This window comes from Melozone crissalis, unplaced genomic scaffold (assembly GCF_028551555.1).
Source record: "Melozone crissalis strain CALT ecotype California unplaced genomic scaffold, PUWL_Pcris_2 ptg000014l_1, whole genome shotgun sequence".
Taxonomy (NCBI): Eukaryota; Metazoa; Chordata; class Aves; order Passeriformes; family Passerellidae; genus Melozone; species Melozone crissalis.
Genome location: NW_026535792.1, coordinates 4,687,607 through 4,700,157, shown reverse-complemented (window position 1 = coordinate 4,700,157; position 12,551 = coordinate 4,687,607). Strand labels below are relative to the sequence as shown.

Sequence of the window (12,551 nt, the reverse complement as noted above, 5' to 3'; positions counted from 1 at the left end):
TTCTACAAAACTCCCAAACTTGACTGGAGCTGAGGCTCAGCCAAGTTTTGCCACCTTTCCCTCAAGGCAAAGCCACCCACAAAGTCCACAGGGGTTTCCCCCAAGCGAGGGACTGCAGGATTTGTCCCTGTGGGCAGCAAGAAGCTGAATTGTCATTTTGGTAAAACAGAGACTTATGAAATCCTAACCCAGCCTCAGAAGGAGGCTGCAAACAATAGACCAGCATCCTCCCCAGCATTTCTCTGCTCACTACCTGGCAGTTCCTTGGAATTCTTGACAGGTTGCTGCAGCGAGTGGAAGTTCCCAACTGGTGGCCATAAGCGGCTGCCGTCTTTGTATCCCAGTAGTCCTCATTAGAACAAAGCTGCTTCGAATTAAATCCAATCTACATGCCGAATCAATCTTTCAACCCTTTGATTGCTTCTGAAAATATTTATACTTCTTAATAATGCACATTTTGTCCCAAAGCCTGTGATTAAACCCAGACAAGGTCCGGAGAAGCCTGAAGTATATGGGGAAGGGGTTATTTTGGACAGGAAAAGAAAGATAAAGACACAGGTTTTTCCTATTGTGAAATCATTAGAGTGTATAAATCTAGCAATTGCAGTTGTATAAGCATCAGAGTGGGGTTGTAATAAATACAGATTGGAGTATTATAGTAACCAAATGGAGTTTATGGATTATGTTCACTAGTTCATATTTCTCAGCTACTACAACCTAACTAGCTTCATGCTGCACTCACCTCTGGTAATATTCCCTATTAATATTCCCTTTACGTGTTTGTGGGGGGAAAAAAAAAGTTAGGATTCAACTGCTGCTCTGTGTAAAACAAATATGTTTAAAGAATCATGCCCTCCAAAGAAAAAAAATAAACACGGGGATGCTGCAAAGCGACCGTGTTCGAAGGGCACAGGCTGTGGCTGGCTGAAATCGCCCTGTTCTGCTGAAAGTTAATAACTTCCATCTGAGTGGGATCTGCTCCTAATGCAGGGCATTTGCTGGGAGAAAATTGGGGTGTAAAAACGAGGAAAATAACTTCTGCTATCCCTTACCCTGGTGGATTTTTAGGGTGGTAAATAATAAGCTTTGGCTGGAGATGAGAAGCGCACAAAGGCTTTGAAACTGGGCTGTGTGGTAAACAGCGCGTTATTCCCTTCTCAAAAAACAAAGTGAATCACAGGTGAGACATGAGGAGATGAAGGGAAGGAAACATTCCCTGGCTAAGAAATAACCCAGACAGGGCCAGATCCTCCAGAGTGGGGGTCTGCCGTCGATTAAGAAGGTGCTGGTGGCTGGGGACGCAGATCAGATAAAGGCTCTGTACCTGTCTCCTTCCTGAAACACAAATGACTGCCCTTGTCCCTTAAAAAAGGGAAAAATTGACTTTGGAAAACACACCATGATAAATCTCCTAGGATATAGTATGCAGTGTCTGTGTGAGAGGGAAAGAAATCCTAGAAACTAAAAGTCTTCAGTGCTTATTTAATATCATTGTCATCAGCAGCATCAGATGGTAAATGCAGGTAATATTCCTCAGGAGTGGGCTGATAAATGCTTGTGGTAGTTTTGCTCGTGACAGTTTCCCCTTTCATAAAGGAGAGAGAGAAATATTCTCAGCTAAAATATTATTCATTGACTCTTTCATCACGTAGTTCATTATATTAAGTTGTTATTTCCTAAATATGTTAGGGGGTGGTAATATTATTATACATATATCCTGAGTCATGATGGCTGTTTTGCATTAATGTATGATTTGGATGCTCAGTCTTTAAGGTAGAGAGAAGGGGTGTGTTTATCATGACCATAAATAAGGGGAGAGCAGAGATTGTAAAAAAACTCTCATAAATAGGGATGGATCCAAAATCTAATGACACGCATGAAAATTCCTTTTGGATCAGACCCCCATCAAAACTCTGTATTATATAACCAGCATTTTCTGAGTATCTTCTATTGTTTGACAGCCCTGATTTCACACTGAACTTGGAGTTCATTTCTGAACAGAAGCTTTTTCTATAGAAACTTTTAATCATATCTTATTGTGAACACACACATACCATCGAGGATATTGTCTTATTAAAGAGTTTAAGCCTAAAGGTGTATGCCTACTTTTAAAAGAAATTTTCTGATTGTAGATAACTGCTCAATTTGATTTAGTGTCCAATGATAGTGATGGGGTTGATAACTGAGCATTCATCGGTAATTCATCTTGTGCTAGTAGAAATTTACAGCAAAGCAGTGCTTTCCCAACACTGACAAGTCCTATTAATCTTCTTCAGACACATTTCAATAGGTGTCTCCATCTGTGCCCAACATCTAAACACTCTGGCACCACTGGGGACTTGGAGACACCTTCATTTCAGGTTACACTAGTGAAAATGTGATACTAGATTGTACTCTATTTTTAACCTAATTCTCTCTTTTCATTCAATTAGCCTTTCTTGCCTGCATTTTTCTACTCGTGTGTAACATCCTTTTCCCAGGAATAGCTTAAAAATGAGATTTAGTTACTTAAAGAGACAGAATCTGCCAGGGCAAGAGCAGCCAAGAGCTTAGCACAGAAAAGCAGAATAACAAAGCTCAGGGACACAGCGTGGAGACAGAATTGCCACTCACCAAACACATCCCGAGCAGCAGTCCCACAATATTCCCCTCCTGATGCACCTCTTGCAGGCACCACAGGGTTAGGACAGGTCTGAAACTAGAACTGAAAACAATTGCAGGATGTTTGGGTGTTGAAATCCCAAAGAGCTCTGTTTGTTCGCGCTGCACGGGGATCCCCACCATCCATCCCCACTTCGCTTTACATATACAACTAATGCATGAACAAACACAGAGCAGTCAAATTACAGCAATAACATTTATGGGTGGATTATGTTCCAACTTCCTCACTTATTATTAAAAGCGAGTAAATTGCGAAGCACATGGAAGAGGTAGGGTGCAAATGCAGGCGAATTTCCACTCTGAACCAAATGTTGTTTTTTCACTTTCAAAGCTGCGATGAGTTTGCGAGCAGACGCAGCACAGCTTTAAAGCTTACTCATTCAAAAATGTGTGTTTGGGTTCCTCTTTTTTTTTTTTTTTTTTTTCCCTCTCTCTCCCCTCCTTACTCCATTTACATTTTGCCTTTCAAAGAGGAGCAGATGCACACCATTTGGGTTTGGGTGGCTCCTACTTGCTCTGAACTTTCTTCTGAAAAGAGCAAACCGTGAGCCATGCGTCTGCTCCGCGCTGCAGAGGCAGCCTCAAACTTTGTTTCTGGCTTTATGAAGTTCTCTCGTGAGTCGTATTATAGATCTAAATGACCTTATTGTAGGTGGCAAGTTTAAATGTGCCATATTAATAACTTGTTATCCAAGACAAATTAAGTCCTTATGTGTCAAAAGCACTCTGTTCTGGATTACCTACAAGACAAGTATTTATTGAATAAACGTTGGATCCAATTTCATTTTAATGTGACTGACTGTATGCTGCAGCCCCTTAGAATGAGATAAAAACACTCAAACCTACAACTGTGTTGCAACATTACACCTAACTTGTCTATTTCTATTATTGTCTTTTTAACATGGGATCTCAAAAGTGTTTGGGGGGGTTTAAGGATTTAATATTATTATTGTTATTATTTTTTCTGAAGAGCAAGGAGAGAGATAGAAAAAAAAAGACTGGCATTCAGCCTAAAGAGAAATCATTGAAACAAATTAATCCTATGCCGTTTAAATTGACATGGTAATCCATCATCAGCAAAGGGAAACTCTGAAAGCAATCTAGAATCTGCAGTGTTCTTTCACTGGCCCTCAGGCACAAAGACAGATAGTAAAAGAGGAAGGGGGGAAAAAAATCATAAAAGTTAGCAGCACCTTGGCATAGGGAAGGGCTAGAGAAAGCAGCTTTCACTTTTTCCTGCTTTCAAGCAGCCAGCTCAGAAAGCAGCGCTGATTAACCTTCAGTCACTGCCTGCTAAGGTTTGCTTGTGTGTCAGATCATCTTCAGCCGCTGGGATGGGAGTTATTTCAAATAGTGCAGAGCCCCCGTTCTGTATACACTCCACCATTGAAAACTCTGCCAAACATCAACTTGGGCATTTCTGCTTACAGAGGGCCTTTTATTAGCCTAAACTTGATCATTCCAAATGGACAATAAATTCTATCTGCAGAGCCCTGCAGAAAATAGCTGTACTATCCTTGGGAGTTTAATAGGCAGGATTTTCATAGAGCTAGCATGAAAAAAACTGGGGGGGGGGTTTATTTGGGTTTGGACTCAGGGTATTTTTTTGTCTATCCCCTGCTTTCTCAGTGGGGCTATCCACCATAATATATGTTTCCCAAGAGATTTTTCAAACTAGTTTTAAATATCTAAAGTGATGAGACTTTGTGCACCTTTAAAATTTTATTAGACTTACGGTCAGAAGAAAACATAAACCTCTTGGGCCTTGAAAGCCCATTGCAATACAGCCATTATCCCTATAATGTCAACAGAGCTACAAAATTCTCTAGAAATAAACCTTTTAAGAACAGCTTTCCCTGCTTCATGTTTTCTTTTAAGGTCAGTGGTGCATCACTTTTTTGGAAAGCGTTTCCCCTCTCTGGCCAGGTTTAGCAGTGTGAAATAGAATGTATATTACTAAATGAATAGGTTTAATTTTAGACACTGAAAAAATAAATAGAAGAAGAGAGCCAGGGCAGGAATAATACCTTTCAGTTAGAAACAGACATAGTAGAAAGAAAAAGTCAGAACTTTAGTGCCAGGGGCAAAGGGGTGAAAGGCTGGCTAATATGAACCATATCCAACATCTGCCCTATTTTAATTTAGCAGGGATAAAGTTTCTTCTTTTTTATTATTAAGAAAACTTTATGTGGCAGAGAAACCCATGAGCTATGTTATCAAAACTGTTTTATTGTCACACTGAAACTTAGAACTATTAAGAATTGGCGGGGCAAAGAGATAAAAACTCCCCTTCTCTCTCCTTTTATACTCTGTGACAAGCCTGGGCTCGGGTCCTGCTGACTGGGATGTCCTTTTCATGTCTTTATGAAGTACTGCACTTGGGGCTCTAATATAAAGGGGAGGTTAATTGTTCAGGATGGGTCCAGATGATTGATTCTCCAGGTTTAAAAAAGTAAATTAATACATTTTAAAAAATCTGAGTATTTAAAACAAAATCCTGATGCGGTGGTCGCCCTCAGAGTGAGCAATGGTGGTGGGGCACAAGTGTAAAGAAGGGCTGGGCTGGGGACCTGTATGAGAAACAGCCCAAGTTGCCAGGCTGGAACATGATCTCATTCCACCTAAAAGTTTTCCACCTCAATAGTGCAAATTCCACTATAAAATAACAAAGTGTACCACACCACATGTGAGTAGCTGTAGGAGTAAGAGAGCAAATTGGTTTCTGACAAAAGAAGGATGAATACCTTCGGATAATCTAAAGTTAAAATTTGATTGAAAGCATAACATTCCTCTAAGCATCAATATGCTTAGGATCCAAAATATGGTTATTTTATTACCAGTTAATACTTAGATCAAAGCAAAACACTGTAGCTGGAAGGGACATTCTCTCTGGAAATAAAGTTCCATGTAATTATTTCCTATTAAAAACTAAAACTGGTCTCAGATTCAAAAATTTGGGCTTCCTTACATGTGATATAATGCAAGCTTGTCAAGAGAGAGCAGATGTACCATTTTTCACTGTTTGCTGGTATCTCTTTGCTTTAAAGTTTTCGGTTTAACTTTAACCCCTTGAATGTGAAAGATTCTCATCCAATTTACCTCGATCAGACCAGGGAGACTGTTTTGGATTATATAGACTCATTTCCTTATGATAAGAAATTAGGATTTGATATGAGCTAACATCATTTCAAATAAAGCCTGCGACTGTAAAGAGGTAAAATCTAAAGAAAATGATATGGCGATGGGTAGGCAGCTGAAAGTTAAATATTAAATTGTAAACAAAGGTTTTACTCTTGGGCAAAACAGCTCATCTTAATTCAGTTCGAGACATGGAGTTTAAAATATGCACTCAAAATACTTCCAAGAAAGCTGCAACCTTTCAGAGGAGAGAGATAAGAATGTATTTTAATTATGAGGTTATAAATATGCGATAGATTTAATTTTTTTTTACCAACTCCTGATGCGCTACGTAACATTGTTCAGATGCAGTTATACATTTATCTGTCTGTCTCTATTCCTGTCCAGGGTTTTGCTTTTATTTTATTCTTTCTCTTTTTTTTTTTTTTTTCTTCCCTCCTGATAGCTCAATCTCTATTTATGGCATCGTTGAGACAGGGCCTGGGAAAAAAAAAAGAATCTATCCTTCTGTATTTATAAACCACCACAGAATAAATAGGGAATGGTTCCTTTTTACAGCTGAAGGGCTGGTATTATAAGTAGCAATATGAAATATTTAGACACATTATTTCAAGCTTCCCGGCTGCTTCTGATTCTGCTAATTATTTTTGATCTGTCAGTCAGAAATAAAAAAATAAATAAATAAAACTTTAAAGAGTTCATTAGGACTGCGGAAAGGAAGAAGAGTCAGATATAAGGCAGCAATTATAATTTGGTTTTAACATGTTTTTTTCATTTTTTGCTGACTCCTCAGCTACATTGTTTAGTAGAAGGATGGCTACAATATACTTCTACATTAAAGCCTGTTAAATAGGGAAGAAGCTGAGACACTCAGCTGGGATATTGTTTGCTAGCTCAATTAGTATCCCAAGAATTTCAAAGTACAATAAATGTATCTGAAGATCATATCTAAACATACTTACCAAAAAGTACCCACCTCTCTCAGCAGTTCACATATTTCTGCCTTCTAACTGGGAGGGGAGGAAAAAAAAAAAAGAAAAAGAAAAAAAAAGGCAGTTCGATGTGTAGGTTAAGATTGGCGTGTGGCAAGGTTTGTGTGAGATACAAAGAAATCTGTATTTCACTCAACAATTTCATTGCTTAAACATATAGTTTAGAAGCATCTTTTCCTTAAACATGTGGTTCAATAACATTTTCTTCAAAGGAACAACTCTGTGTGTTAAAAGATTTAAGAACAAAGAATGTGCTGCAAAATGCAAATTCCTCCAGTGTTACACTGTGTATGCAATTATGTATGTAGGCAGATAGATATAATTTGAGAGTTATTAACTTTCAACATCAATGATGTACCCTGAATCAATACAATGTAACTACCTATTAAAATATAAACCAGGTGTGTTCCCAGGCAAATATAGTCTCAGAAGCTTTTCTAGATTTTTTTTTTTCCCTTTAAAGATTACAGCTCTACTGTGGACAAGAAGCTCAAGAGATTGGTGCTGGTCCTAAAGATGGAGATTGCTTTGCTTTTTGCTGATGGTTCTAGAATGTTTCATTCCCTCCACGTTTAGGGGAAAAAAAAAATTTAAATAATAAATAATATTGAAATGGTGTGAAGGGGATGAATTGTCTCACAAATATCCATATATTTATATATTTATACGCCTCCGGATGCATAGGAAAGAGAAAAGTTCCCTATTTCCATATTTCCTTTGGCTGAAGGGAGAGAATGAAGGGAGCAGAAATCATTTTAAGCTTTGCCCTCCCGGCGGATCGACCCCTCTCGCAAATCCCTTTCTCCCGGCCGCCCTCCCTCGCTCACAGCCCCGCGCAGTTAACCTTGGAGCCGCGCCGGGCAGGGAAGGGTTAATGAAACCCAGCTCTTTACGACCTCCAGGGTCAGACTCTTCCTATCTGCAATCTAAGGAATTAGGTAAGGAGGTTATAAGATTATAGTGAAAGGAGTTATAGGCCCTCGTAGCCTCACACCTGAACATATTGGGCTAATCCGCTGGGATTCTTAAAAATCGCTTCAGCTATGGAAAACTGTTAATTAGGCTGGGTCTGTCCCGAGGTTTCCTGTTGCATTACAGATCCAGCCGAGCTGCCTGCGCTCCTTAGGCTCGACTGAAACGCTCCTAGTGTGCCCAACTTTCTGTCCCTTCTCCACAGCTGAAATCACCACCAGCCCCTGATTTCGGGGTCAAAAAAAAGCAAAGCTGGGGGAAAATTCAACCCCAGAGATGAACAAAAGTCACCCCCCTCCGGTCCCTGAGCCCTGGGTGCCCGGCTGGCTATTTGCAGCTGTTTCTAACTTCAGTGTTTGTTTACAGTAGCAAAATTAGCACTTGGAGGAGAAGTGAAAAGCTGTTTTCACATCAGTTTTACTCCTCGGTTCCTAGCTTGAGATGCCTTTCCTCCCTCCCAGCAATCAGCATCATTTAAAGTGCGGCACAAACTTTCTCTCGCTGCTTTGGCTTAGTTGTCTGCAGTCGCATCCTATTTTCTGCTGAAGAAAAATACGCGGGGAGAAGGCAGCATGTGAACACGGGCCAAACATCACGGATTCGAGGCAAAAAAATAATATTCATAATCCCGAGCATCCCCCCAGAACGTATTTCAATGTGGCATGGCAGAGCCCTGCCCTAGTCCCAGCTTTCTGCCCTTTGGCACTCAGATATTTGCTTGTCTCCAGCAAAGTTTTCTTTAATCCGCCGAGACACCCCAGGGCTGTACCTGAGCCACGGCTAAATTGCTCCCTACAGCCGATAAAATCCTGCAGCAGCAACTCCCCAGCTTCAATACTTAAAGCAAGGGCTGCTTTTCGCCATTTTGTCATTTGCAGAAATGCTGAATTTTTTTTGTTTTTTTAAATTTTTTTTTTCCTATGCCACTTGTGGTCACCCTCGAATGGCAGTAATCTGTAGATTACATATTACGAGCCTTGTCATTATGTGGATAAAATGAGGTGGTTAAACGCTAAAATCCATTTTACTCACCACATTTGCTTGTGGGGAGGGAGGGGGGCGGGAAGGAGAGGGGAGGACAAACTTGTAGGAGAAGGATTGAAACCCCTCGGATGGGAGCTGGATGTGCTGTCAGAGCCCTCTCTGCCTGCTGGGTACACGGGCTGGGCACCCCTCAACTTCACCTCCAAGGCAGGCAGGCGCCCGATCACTCCAGCCCTTCTCCCTCGCTCCTGAGCCTTTTGTCCCCATTTTCGTGGTGTCTCAGCTTTGCTCCACAGAGGCGACTTTTCTCTGCCTCTCCTGGATTTGCTCTGTAGCATTTCTAGGCTCCTACTCTCCAGCTCTCCCCCCGTTTGCCTCTTTCATCTGCGTCCCTGATCCCTCTCCAGCTGATGTGATTCTTTAGAAATGTGGGTCTTATCCCGTCCCTACCTTTGCCGGCTCTGATTAGATATTATTTTTTCATTGGCTCTGCTAAAATGGGTTCCTCCCTTTAATCTCTCGGTATATTTTCCCCCTCCCGGTATAACCAAATCCATGAAATTCACAGCCTCTCTCTTTGACACGACTGGTTCGTCTAATCACTCCATATCGATTTCCCTAACTCTTTTCATCCAGCTGAAGACACATTTTAAAACACTCCAAGCCAGAGTGTGCTCTTTGCTTTATACACACTAATAAAATGATTTACCCTTCTCTCTCTGCTCTCCTCACAGGAGAAAATCGTTCAAGTCGCGGCTATTTGTGTGTGATCAGTAAATATTTAGTGTGGCGACATCCTCAGCTCCTCTCCTGATCAATACGCAACCCAACAGGAGGTGGACTATTGTCCGGGTAGTGACTTGCTGAGATCTCCTTTAGATGAATCCTTTGCCCCCCATACTGTCTGTTATGATTTATCCTCGAAGGTGACCAATAAAGCAAAACCGAGTCTTTAAACCCGTCTGTTTCTAACCTGTTTACCGTGCCATTAAAGCACCTAAGCGAGGAATGGCTTCTCCATCCCCGTCTCCCACATCCCTGGCATGGGCTGACACACGCAGGGCGCTGCTGGAAAATGGGGATCAGAGCGGGCAGCTCTGCACCCCTGAACCTCTGTTCCCCTTGTTCCCCTGCAGGAAAGCCCCGGCCGCTCTCTGCGCTGCGGTGTCACGGCTCTGAGAGGGCGATTCCCCGCTCGCACCCACCCTGCAGCACCCCCGGGCACAGCTCAGCCCCAGCCGGTGCCCACGGTGTGCCCAGGGATGGAGGGTGCCCCAGCAACTTCCAGCCCGCCTCCCTCCTCCTCCTCACCGCATCCCGCGGCTCTGCCTGCCCCAGGAGCAGGCTGGGGCAGGGCTGCTGGGGGCTCAGTGGTTTGTTGGTTTGTTTGTTTGTCTGGGGTTTTTTGGTTTGGGGTGGTGTTTTGTTTTGTTTTGTTTTTTTTGAACGACATGGAAAAGCTGCAGTGAAGGAAAATAATAATAATAGTAATAAAGGAAATGGAGAAGAGCTTTAAAGCGCGTTTCCTGTGGTTAACCATAACGAGAGCTTTCCCAGAGTGATAAAATGGGTAGCAGGAGAAGTTCGCGTGTGGATGTGTGCGTGCTTTATCCTGATGCGCTCTTTCACTGCTGGCAAAGCCAATGCCTCCCCTTGTAACACCCCAGGAGCTGCTGTGCCCGCCGAGGTGTCCGAGGCAGCAGTGGTGCCTGTCTGATGCAGCCTGGGTGCCTCCACACAATGGCCACCCAGTGATCTCTGCATCGCCTCTGTGTGCTCGCTCGCACCATGCCCTGCAGCCCACAGAGGTGCCCAGATATTTATTTTATCCCCGTGCCTGTGCCTTTGCACCTCAGTTCTGGGTCGGAGGCGTTCATCTCTGGAAATGGACATTGCCTGCACAGGCGCTGCATAAATCCAGGGCTGTGTATTACAGATGTGCGACTGTTATTCAAATGTAAAACCAGCTACATCCACCTGTTAACTTTGTTTAGAAACCACTTTCACTAATGGCTTTTCTCTAACTTATTCAGCCCGTTACTCGAGTATAGGAGGCAATGGAGGGGAAAAATCCATATGAAACCCTGCTCACAGGCTCTCTTCGAGAGGACACTTTCCACACCTTGCCTAGACAGGGCTCCTATAGAGCGCTTATCTCTCGAATATATCTTTATACTAATGCATACTTAATTGGTCTGTCTTGACTGTCCATATAAAACAATTTAATTAGGGTGCTTTCTGCTTTGGAAAGAAAGAAAAAAAAAAATCTGCCCAGCATTTATTGTATTTAGCACCAATACAGGCAGAAAATGTTGCACAAGTTTTTGGTTGAAAGAGCACCTATGTGTCCATTGAAGGGCGTTGATCCGAAAAGACAGAGAGGACAAGTAAAATCGATTTGAAGCAACCCTCTCTGTCCCTTTCACACCATTCAGACACTCCATTCCTTCTAAGACAAAGACCCAGCGCCTTGGGAATGCTGGCAAGGCGGGGGGGGAGGGGGGGGGGAAGGAGGAAAAAAGGAAAAAAAGAGGGGAGAAAAAAAAAAAAAAAGGAAAAAAAAGCTTCAATCCCCCCAAGCGAAAGGGAGAGCTCTGAAATTCCTTCATATTGCTGTTATTTACCCCCGAAGATATGTTCAGCTCCAGGATTTTCTTCAATTCGGCGTCTAACACTGCTGCTGCGAGGAATGTCCCTGGAAGGGGAGGAGGTAATTATGGCTATTAGTGCTGCGCGCCCAGCCGCAACCTTGGTCACTCGCAGGCTTTTAGGGTTAAAATAGCCCTCACCTCTGACCCCTGCGGAGCAAAGTTGTAGCTATTGCCACAAGTTGGGCCAAAGTTTTCAAATCCAGGGCTGGGCAACACCGGAGGGGGCAAACTTCTCCCTGGAATTATTTTTGGTTGGGATTTAAATCATCTTTAGTCTATTTAATTGCCTTTCCCTCCTCCTTTGGCCAAATAATCCCTTTCGGAGAGGTGGGGGGGATTTCAAAACGCCCTGCTCTCGCTACCTTTCCCACTGCTCTTTCCATTTAGGTTTAATTTGGCAGATTGTTTTCAAGCATGAAAATGGTTATCATCAAACTGAATTACTGGGTCAGCCTTTCATCCAGAGATCTCAAGAATAAAAGGGGGGGTCGGGCGGGGGTGTCCCCCCCTTTAGGCTTTCTCTGCCATGACCCGTTCAGCTTTACAGAAAAAATATAAAAAAGGAACATTTGGAAAAATGAAGAAAGGACAAAAAGCTTGGATTTGTCTCCTGTGCTTTCTGCACACCTTCACGATCCTCCCCTGCAAGGGGGGATTTTGAAAGGGGGGGCAGGGGGTGCTCAAATTGAGGAGGGGAGGGAGCCCACAGATGCAAGTACCCCTCTGGCAATAATAAAAATTCATTCAAGTGGGCTATGTCTCCATCTTCCATGTACTGATTAGACTTAACAAGAGTGGAAACTTGTGTAGACCATATTTATGGTATTAACAAGCAGTTAAAAGATTTATCCTTCTTCTGATCAATATTGTTCGTGGCCAGTCCTTCCCCCCCACCCCCCGGGCCCTCCCCGAAGGCTGCAATGACAATCGCCTTCATACTTTTTCATCACCGATCGAGGTGGCAAAACCCTTTTGTAATTTTCATTAGCCCAGTAAACATGCAATTAACATGCAGCACTGTGGTTAACTTAATTCCTGTTTTAAGGCAAGGACAAGCAAGAAATGGAAGAGCGTTTGTTCCATTTGTCAAGTATGACACACTCCCTACCCTAACAGTTTCTTAAAATAAAAGCTCGGCTCCCCACCACCACGA

At 42.6% G+C, this 12,551-nt stretch overlaps 1 long non-coding RNA gene across 9 annotated transcripts in view; it reads right to left on the bottom strand.

Moving 5' to 3' along the window:
- Positions 1-12,551, bottom strand: part of LOC128934944 (uncharacterized) — a 36,411-nt gene that overhangs the window by 19,291 nt on the left and 4,569 nt on the right. For 6 of the 9 annotated variants that reach the window (XR_008482905.1, XR_008482901.1, XR_008482908.1 and 3 more), the window contains exons 2-3: positions 6,762-6,809; positions 254-502 (exon numbers count right to left, since the gene is read on the bottom strand). This is a non-coding gene — a long non-coding RNA (uncharacterized LOC128934944). Of the gene's footprint in view, positions 1-253; positions 503-2,613; positions 3,092-6,761; positions 6,810-12,551 lie in introns of those variants that run through there. The other 3 variants (XR_008482902.1, XR_008482906.1, XR_008482903.1) reach the window with 3 other exon arrangements.